Here is a 10,143-nt window from a genome sequence, read left to right on the forward strand (position 1 = left end):
TTACACTGAGAATTCGACCACTTGACTAAACCAGTATCTTCTCTAAAACGTATTTTAAAAATCACTAGCAACACCCTATTTTGTAAAGTGAAAGAGAACCGACCAAGGGCAAGCTTTATCCTTGCCAAATCCATAGAGAAAAACCTGCACTAGTGCTCAATGAAGCGTAAAATTTAACACATAGTGCAACTACTAGGGGGAACATCACACTGTAAGAATACCAAATAAATAAATTGGAGCACCTTTCTCCCATATAGGAAGTTTCAATAAGATCAATAATGAATGAGGTCTGAGAACAGCAGTGTGTTAAGTATTCAATAGCCAATAGATAGCTAGGCTTCTCAGTCTTCTCGAGAGTGTATCTCACATCCTCATTGAATGGAGGTAACCACCAAGTACGCCTCAAGTAAACATCTTTCCATCATTGCACGAGGAACAGGAATCACAAAACAAAAATCAAATCAAAACAAAACACATCTTGCTCTCATCCGATCCCTCTAAGCACAGCTCATTCAGGACCTAGCTTCGGGATGATGTAAATAGGGTGAGGGACAGAAGAGAAATCCTAAGGCGGCAGAACAAGAGAATGCGAAAGTAGTATTTGCAGAGATAGGAGACAAAGGAGCCCTGGCAAGTAGCAGTATTGCAGCTTTGGACGCAACCCTCTTCCCGCAGAAGTCTCCCTTTCCCACGATCATGCCAAGTTTCAATCATTTTGAGCAGAATGCACACACGTGCCCTCTCCAATATTACCCATCTGACTGGATCTTAAACCGAAAGAGAGAACCTTCGCAGTGGAGAGGCAGGGAGAGAAGAGACAAGAATACCCTTTCCCCTCCTCCCTCTCACTTGGTGCAGCGGTCGCCACCGCTGCTACCCACGCCGTGCTGCCCAAACCCTCATCCTCCTCCTGCTCCCTCTGCCCCGCTACACGGGAGACGGCTGGGAACCAAAATGGTGGTGTTTCAGCGGAGACGACAGTTGCCGCACACGGCCCCCCCCGAACAGCCCCCCCCGTCTCTGCCGGCTCCCTAGCCCCTAAAATGCCCGATTCGTTGCCACCTTCTCGCAAACGCCGCCATCCCTCGCGCATTCCAAGGTTACCATTCGCCGCGGGCGGGGGCGGGGGCGAGGGCGAGGTGGGGGGGGGTTGCAAGTGAAAGGAATATTGGGGGGGGTCGCTGAGAGAAAATGCCAGGGGAAGCCGCATTCTTCACTTCACCGTTTTGTTTTCCGCCATTTTCCCCTCATCCTAAACCACCGACGGGCTCAGCGACGGCTCTCGCCCCCGGGGGGGCTCTGGCCTGAGAGCAGAAGAGGTTGGCTGAGGGGGGAAGTAATTCTCTCAATTCCTCCAGCCACCGGCTGCTGCGGAGAACTGTCTGTCCGAGGGGGAGGGAAAGCTTAGGACTAGACGCCACTTCCATTGTTCCCTTTCGCCCTACACTACACGCTGGGTGGGAGCCTCTCCTCCAGTCACGCGAACAACACTGAGCTCCGCAGATCCAAGTCCGTCCACTTTCTCCTCAGGAGTCTCCTTACCTGCCGCCGCCGCCGCCGCCGCCGCCGCCGCCGCCGCCGCCGCCGCCGCCGCCGCCGCCGCCGCCGCCAGTTGGATTCTGACCGCGCTCCGGATTTCTGCGGGGGGCGGCAGCTGTGGATCCGTAAGCTCCTCACATTCGGGTTTCCGAGGTTCCGCAGCTCAAGCCAATCACAAGCTACTCTGCGTCTGGGAGGCGCGCCGCCCCGTCCTCCTTTATATCGCTGCTGACATGCTGAGGTTGCATTACGTCACGCTCCCCTTGCTGCAGGGTAGGGGGCCGAGGAGGGAGCGCGCGCAGGCGCGCGCGCGCGGTAGATCGAGAAGCCCGCGCTGGGTTTCTGCTGGGAGACCTCGAGGACTTCCAAGTGGGGGACTGCAGCGCAGGGCGAGTCCCAGTGCGCGAACCTCGATCTTGGCGCGCCCATGAGGAGTTTCCGTGGGAAGATTTTCTGTTTTCCAGGTTTCCCAGGGGAGAGGGAGGGGGAGAGGGGGAGGGGGGAAAATCAATGACTGGATGGCCACTCACTGAACCTCTAATAGTTGTTGGACAACGTTAAAAAAAATCGTCCCTACCCTCGAGGATTTGACCAATTAGGCTGACTAGAGAGATGAGAGGTATGCCTCCCCCAAGTAAAACCCTTGCGCGTTTTGCAGTTTTCCTCTTTCCCTCCTTCATTCCTTTTATATTTCGTAATGGTAGACAATTTGATGAAGAAAGTAAAGTGAAGAAGAGCATAGAAGGGAAAGGTGGACAAGGGACCTAAATGAAGTGAATACTAAATATCTCTTGCATGTGCCACTTTCAGCTTGTGGCTGAACAAAATGGGAGAACGGAGAAATTCAGTGGTGACGGGTGGGGAAAAAAGTGATGAGATGTGACTAAAAGGTTGCATTTGCAAAGGACCTTATGTTCTGAAAATTTAGATCTAGTACTACAAGCATTTAGAATGAATAGCAGTGTTTAAAAAGAGAAAGTTTACTATCCTTTAAAAACAAGGTAACATTACCTTTGCCTAAATTGAATATTTTACAAATAAAAGATGTTATTGTTCTTCATTAGCTAGATAATTTCTCCAGGTCTCTATAGTCTAATATACCACTGGAGGTTTTGAGAACAGTAGAGGAAACACGGTGTGAAAGCCCTGGCCTATAGAAGACCAGGAGTCGGCAAACTGTATACAGAGCCAATTTTAGTCTTTGAGGGCTCTAGGGTCTCTGTCACAACTATTCAGGTCTGCAGCTGTAGCCCCAAAGCAGCCATAGACAGTATGTACATAAATGAGCATGGCTGTGTTCCAGTAGAATTTTATTTATGGGCACTGACATTTGGGTTTTGTGATTTTAAAGTGCCATAAAAATTATTCTTCTTTGAGTTTTTGAAAAACTATTTAAAAACCTAAAAACATTCTTAGTCTCAGGCCATTAAAAAAATAAGCAGTCATCCAGCTTTGGCCTGAGTGCCAGTTTGCTGACCCCTGAACGTATTATTTGTTTACACTTTTATTTTCCCTCCAGATGAAGAAAGGTATTTTTATGAGTGTATTCCCAGACATGGTGTGTTTTCTATATTGGATACCCTGGTAAATACTGTTTGAAAGGGCTTCTCTCAGCGGCAATTCCAATAGGACACTGACGGAAGAATCCAAGAAAGATGTGGGATTTTTGCATCAATAACCTTTGTGAACATACATTGTGGTAGATAATTTTTAAAACCTGAAGGTCAATCTTGCTCCTTCTTCTTTCTCCAAACATCTGGATCATGAAAATGTCCTGAGACTTCTACTTCCGTAATATCAGTGGAATTTATCCAATTTTCCATTCCTAATATCATTACCTTGTTCAGGTTCATATCCTTTCTTACCTGGATTACGGCAGCACCTTCCTCACTTGTTTATCTCTGTCCATTTGCTCATCAAATCTTGAAATCAGAAACCACCAAATCAGAAAAATATCTCAAATCAAGCCTCCCCACTCCGTTTTCACTTCAGTTGAGGCCCTCAACAAACAGGACTGTGCAGTAGCCTCCTGACTCATTTCTCAGCTACAAGTGTCTCTTTACTCCACTTGATGTCTTTTCCATTATAGAGTCTACACCACTGCAGAGATCACTTGCCTAACAAAACAAACAAAACTGACATCTCATTCCCCTACTTAAACATTGCTTTCAGTTCCCACTAGAAGTCAAGGATAACATTCATGCAAGGAGAGAAGGAGACCTGTGGGACTTCCATCAATGTGGAAGACCATCCAATGTACATCTTTTAGATGTTTGGTCAATATTTATTTGAAGGGTAAATTGAATGCTATGTTAAGGATGGCTGTTTGTGCTATTATTTTAAATAATAAGTGTTGCTTTTATATTCATGGTTCAGCTTTTTGCAGTTTCATATTCACCCCAAGACCAATAATGTTAGTTAGGTGCTGTAAGCTCTTTGTCATTTGTAGCTTGCTTTGTTTTGTGGCTTGCTTCCTTCACTCCCTCTATTTCCCATAGTAATCTTGGCTACCTAATAGTGTTTTGCTGTGGTACATTTAGAAACAACATATTGCTGTCTCTTCTTCCTCATACGCTTCTGGAGTCACAGCTTGTCCTCAGCTAGATTCCCTTCAACCTCAGCCTCTTCTGTGAAAATTTAGTCTTTTTGCTTTAACTGTCACCTGACTATCTCCCAAGGAAAGAATCTAAAATAAATTAACGTAATCATATTCAGGACCATCTAGAAGACCACCTTGTAACTGAACACTATCATACATTATCAACACTCACATTTGTATTTGTATTTACAAGCACATCAACACCAGATAGTACTGCTTTAATTGTTTGGGGTTGATATGATGTGAAGGAGTCAGACTTTGTAAGTTATATTGTCCTATACCAGATGTGCTGTACATGATACAATTTCTTGATAGTTGGAATAAAGTGGTGGGGGAAGTGAGTCATCCCATGGCATACAATAAGATTAAGCTGCACTCAATATGCCATTGTGGAGTCATATTCACGTCGTGAAATGTAATCTAGTTTCAACAAAACAATATAATGCATTACATCAAATTAATGCTGTTAGTTTACTAGTTTTGTTGTTTATTATTTTGCATTTGTAATTGTATAAACACCATAAACCTAAGGTGTTTATTTATATTTAAGTAACATTGTAATAACACTAGTTTAAATCAACATTGAGTACATATATTTTTCCTTTAGTCTGTAATACAAAAAATACAAAAGGATGCACAAAAGATCTTTAAATTCTATTCTACAGAAAAAGCATCAAGACTCTTTGGGGATAATAGCTAATCCCAGGTTTGAGATAGGAAATGAATAAGATGAAATTGTGTTATATTGTTGTGTCGGTGAGCAAGAAAACCATCAAAGATTAATGGGATCGTGTCAAAAGTACCCAAGAGCATCAACAAATAATAGTAACTTCGTGATTACTAAGTGACTGAAGCACATTGAATATGTAAAAAAAATAATGAATTTATTAAGGATACTTAATGAAAGAGAGAGAAATAGTGCCTTCCCCAACCTCTGCCAAAGAAAAGCCTCACTGGATACCATTTAAAGTAAATAAGAATTCAACTCCTTACTCTGACAATTGGCAATTAAAAGAAATTAACTCAGTGTTTTATACTGCTTTTCCTGTACAAACTATTTCAGGACAACCAAATAACCCTAGGTTGTTGAAGGAAAGTTCTTTTTTTTTCACAAGAAATACAATTAATAACTTTAGAAGAAACATAGGAATAAACGTAGGAAATCGCCATTTTACAACTTTTAAAGAAGTAACAGATCCAAGCAAGGATCATCATTGGATGAAACATTAGATGAAAGACTGATGGAAAACTTTATAAAGGAGTTCAGATTGTCATTACTTGAACCCTTTAATCAGTTTCTCCCCATCCTCGCCAACATTTAATACTATCACTATTTTTTTTTTTTATTTCAGCTGGTCTAATAGTTGTGTAGTGATATCTCATTGTGGTTTTCATTTGCATTTGTCTGATAGCTAGTGTTGTTAAACACCTTTCCATGTGCTCATTTGCCATAACCTCTTTGGTGAAGTGTCTTTTCAAGTTCTTTGCCCGTCTTTTAATGTGGTTGTTTCCTTATTGTTGAATTTCATAGTTTTAAAAATATATATTGTGGATACAAGTCCTTTATCAGATACGTGATTTGCAGATATTTTTTATCCATTTTCACCTGATGTTTTCTTTACAGTGTCTTTGGCAGAACAGTTTTTAATTTCGACGAAGTCCAACCTTATCGTTTTTTTTCTTGTATAGATTGCATTTTGGTGTGGATTCTAAGAATTATTTGCTTAGTTTCAGCTCACAAACATGTTCTCCTTTGTTTTTTTCCTAAATTGTTTGTTGTGTAGGCCTTACATTTACATCTGTGATCTATTCTGAGTTAGTCTTTGCATAAAGTGTGAGATTTAGGCTGTGGTTCATTTTTATGCTTATAGATGACCAAACTTTCCAACATTTGTTTAAAAGACTATCATTTCTCCAATGAGATTTTGCATGTTTGTAAAAAATCAAATGGCCATATTTGTGTAGGTCTATATCTGTCCTATTTATTAGGTTCCATAGACCTGTGTGTGTCTAGCCCTTCACCAATATCACACCGACCTGATTACTTTAGCTTTTTCAGTATGTCCTAAAATAGGGTAGCGTAATTTTTCCAACTTTTTCTTTTTCAAAATGGTATTAGCTATTCTCCTTTCTGTTAATATCAACTTGTCTATATTTGTAAAAAAAATTTGCTGAGATTTTCACTGCTGTTGTGTGAATCTGTAGATCTCTGAGGAAAATAGACATCTTTACTATATCAACTCTTCTAATTCATATAACACAGTATGTTCATTTATTTATGTATTCTTGGGTTATTTCATCAGCATTTTGTAGTTTTCAGGATTCAGTTTCTATACATGTTTTGTTAGATTTATACCTAAGTATTTAATTTGGGGGATAACTATTGTGATTTTTTTCAGATTTTAGTTTCCAATTTTTATTTGTATTTAGCTTTAATAAGTTTGATAATAGTGTGTCTGGGCTTAGATTTCTTTGGGTTTGTCCTGTTTGGGGTCCACTCAGTTTCTTTTTATTTTTATATTTTATACCAGATAATTTGCCAAATTTGGAACATTTTCAGCCGTTATTTCTTTGAATACTCTTTCAGCACCATCATCTTTTTTTAGTCATTTTGAGACTTTGATTATATGAAGTTTAGACATTTTGTTGTTGTCCCACAGATCCCTAAGGCTTTGTCCATTTTTTCCCAATCTTTTTCCTTTTTGTTGTTAAGATTGGATAATTTCTACTGGTCTAAATTCAAGTTCACTGACTCCTTCCTCTGTCATCTCTATTCTGCTATTGAATCCAGAAACTGAGGTTTTGTGGGTTTTTAATTTTTTTGATTATTGTATTTTCTAGTTCTAAAATTTCTATTTGGTTTTTCTTTGTATATTCTATTTCTTTGCTGATACTCTATTTTAATATTTGATTCAAGAGTGTTATGATAGCTTATTTGAACATTTTTGTCATAAATGCTTTAAAGTCCTTGTTAGGTAATTCCAACATCTCATAATCTCATCATTAGCATACTTTGTCTTTTCCCATATAAATTGAGATTTTCATGGATCTTCATATGCTAAATAATTTGATTTGTGTCCTGTGAATTTTGAGTAATACATTGAGTCTCTGGATCTTGTTTATATCCCATGGAGTATGTGGATATTTTTGTTTTAACCGACAATGACTTAAGTCAATGAATAATGAAGAAAATGAGAGAGAGAGAAGAAAACAAATGGCATTTTACCTTACTCTCTTTGAGTTTTAGGAATTATTTTTTTTCTCTCCTCCAGCTAGAACTAGTGGATTTCTTATAGCTCTCTACCTCTGCACCCCTAGTGCTCACTTTTGGGTTTCAGGTTACATCAAGTTCATGCTAGGTAATACTGGAGGGGCGAAAAAAGATCAGTTAACCACTGATTCAGTGGTACTTTGAATTCTGATTTTCTCCCCTGATCTTCCTGCTACTGTTTACTTTTCACAGTTCTCAAACAGCTTTCCATGCAGTCTGCTCACATTTTATATTTGAATTCAGTAGGAGGTAAAGGGAAACATGTATTTACTCCATCTTACCTAGAAGCAGAAGTTTGAAAGTAAACATTTTCAATTGTTTAAAATGTATTCAAAAATAATTTTTATAAAAAGTTTTATCAAAATATGCAAGGAATGCTCAGCTGTATTAAATGCTCTTGACAGACACTTTGAGTATGATGACAGCTAATAATTGATGATTGGATTTAGCAATGTGAAAGTTGTTGGTGATCTTGACCAAACATCTTTTGTGAAAGTGGTGGGGACAAAAGCCTGGTTAGAATTGATTCAAGACATAATTAGATGAGAAAAAGTAAATATAATGACTAGGGACAACCCTTGGATTAATAAGTTAAGGCTTTAAAGACCTGAAGCATAGAGGCCCAGTATTTGTCATTCATTCAGTCAAGTGTTATTCACACATTCATTCACCCATTTATTCAATAAAGATTTAGCATCAGACACTTCTAGACACTGGCAATAGAGATATGAACAAAACAGTCTCTCTGCCTTCATGGAGGTTACATGCTTATAAGGATCTAATATTAAAGTCAAAGAAGGAATGAATTCATACGGACCACTTACCACTTTAGGGACCATGTACAAAATTTTAAAACTCTGTGCCTCAATTTCCTCATTTGCAGAATGGAGGTTTAAAGGGTACTTTACCTCACAGGGTCAAGAAAATTGATGTGAGAACTGAAAGAGGGAATTTTTATAAACGCCGTCCAATGCTTGGTACATAGTAAAGACTCAGTAAATGTTAGCTATTTTATTAATCTTATTATTGTCTTTATTAACAGAACAGTTTGAATATACCCCTTCACTAAATTCTCTGCTGGAAATCTGAAATGATTTATTCAAGGCTAAATATCTGTGAATGGTCACGCACCTGCTTAAATTTTGTCTTTTTGCTTTAGAATAGTGCAGTGGTATGCTGGTCAACAGTCTGAGGGAAGATGAGAACCTTTATTGATGGTATGTCCTGATTTCCATGATGTAAATACTCCCACCATGGACAATTCTAGACTACCAATGTGACATCATTGAATGAGGACTTGGAAAGGGATGTATGCAGTTGGCTTTAGTGAGTCAGTATATACAGCTCTAGCACACCATTGAAATACCCCTATAATTTCCTGAATTCCTATAGTAGGAATCCATCTCACCTCAAACCAAGTAAATTTAGACAGCTTGTGACTATTGAAATGCTATATTCCATAATGTTACAACCACCTTGGAAAACACTTTGGCAGTATGTACTAAAGCTGAACATATGCATACCCTGATACCTAGCAATTCTTCTCCTGGATATATATCCATCAAATATGCATACATAAGCACAACAACAACAACAACAAAAATATATACAAGAACATAGCAGCATTTGTAGCAGCATTATTCAAAATAGCCAAAAACTGGACACAAACCAAATGCCATCAAATCATTCATTCACTCAGTTTTTTGAGGGCCTACTATGTGCCAGTCATTTGTCTAGTGAGTCTCTGCCTTTTGGACCTTACTTTCTAGTTGAGGGGTACAGATAATAAACAAAATAAACTACCAAATAAATACATACAAATTGTGGAAACTCCTGTATAGGAAAAGGAGTGAGTGCTCAGGTAAATAAAGCCCCTTCTTGAAAGTGATATTTAGGCTGACACTTAGAGTTTGAGAAAATTTTAGTCAGAAGAAGAGTTGGGGAAAGAACAACACGAAGAGAGAACAAGCATATGTGAGGGCCCCGAGGCCAGAAAATAATCTTTATGTATTTAATAAATTAAAAGAATGCCAATGTGGCTGGATCATGGTAGGTGAGGGTGAGAGAAATGCAAGATGAAATTGAAAGCACGTAGAGCTCAGATGATTCAGGGTCTTGTAATATGTTTGTATTTTTTTTTTTATACACAATGAGAAGTCACTGAAAGATCCTATTGATTCAACTTTCTAAGTACTTTTTTGGTATTCTTTATCCATTTTCCAGGCTTTCATCATCTCTCACCTGGATTACTGCAATAATGTCCTAACAGGTCTGCCCACCTTCCGTCAGTCTATCATTTTCACATCCATAAAATAGATCTTTTAAAAATGAATATCTGATCATTCTTCCATCTTATTTAAATCCTTCAATGGTTCCCCTTTATTCTATAAGATAAAGTTCAACTCCTTAACCAGGACTATAAAACCTGGTGTGAAAGACCACATCATGACTTTCATGAGCCCTAGGCACTTTTGCTTTCCTCTATAAGGATATATTAAAAATTACATTTTGTAACTGAGTTGTTATAAGAACTAATATAATTCAGGCTGGATTCATTATTATATGTTCATTATTATTATATTTCTCTATTGCTTCTGATTTTAAAATAAAGTTAAAACATTTTAATGACCTTTAAAGTTATCATGGGTCCTAGGCATAGTGCCTATTATACTTCATGAATATGTCATTCCTGTTAGTGTGATATAGCTCCAGCCTAGTTCTCTATATTCATTCA

The sequence above is a fragment of the Camelus dromedarius genome, chromosome X (assembly GCF_036321535.1).
Source record: "Camelus dromedarius isolate mCamDro1 chromosome X, mCamDro1.pat, whole genome shotgun sequence".
NCBI lineage: Eukaryota > Metazoa > Chordata > Mammalia > Artiodactyla > Camelidae > Camelus > Camelus dromedarius.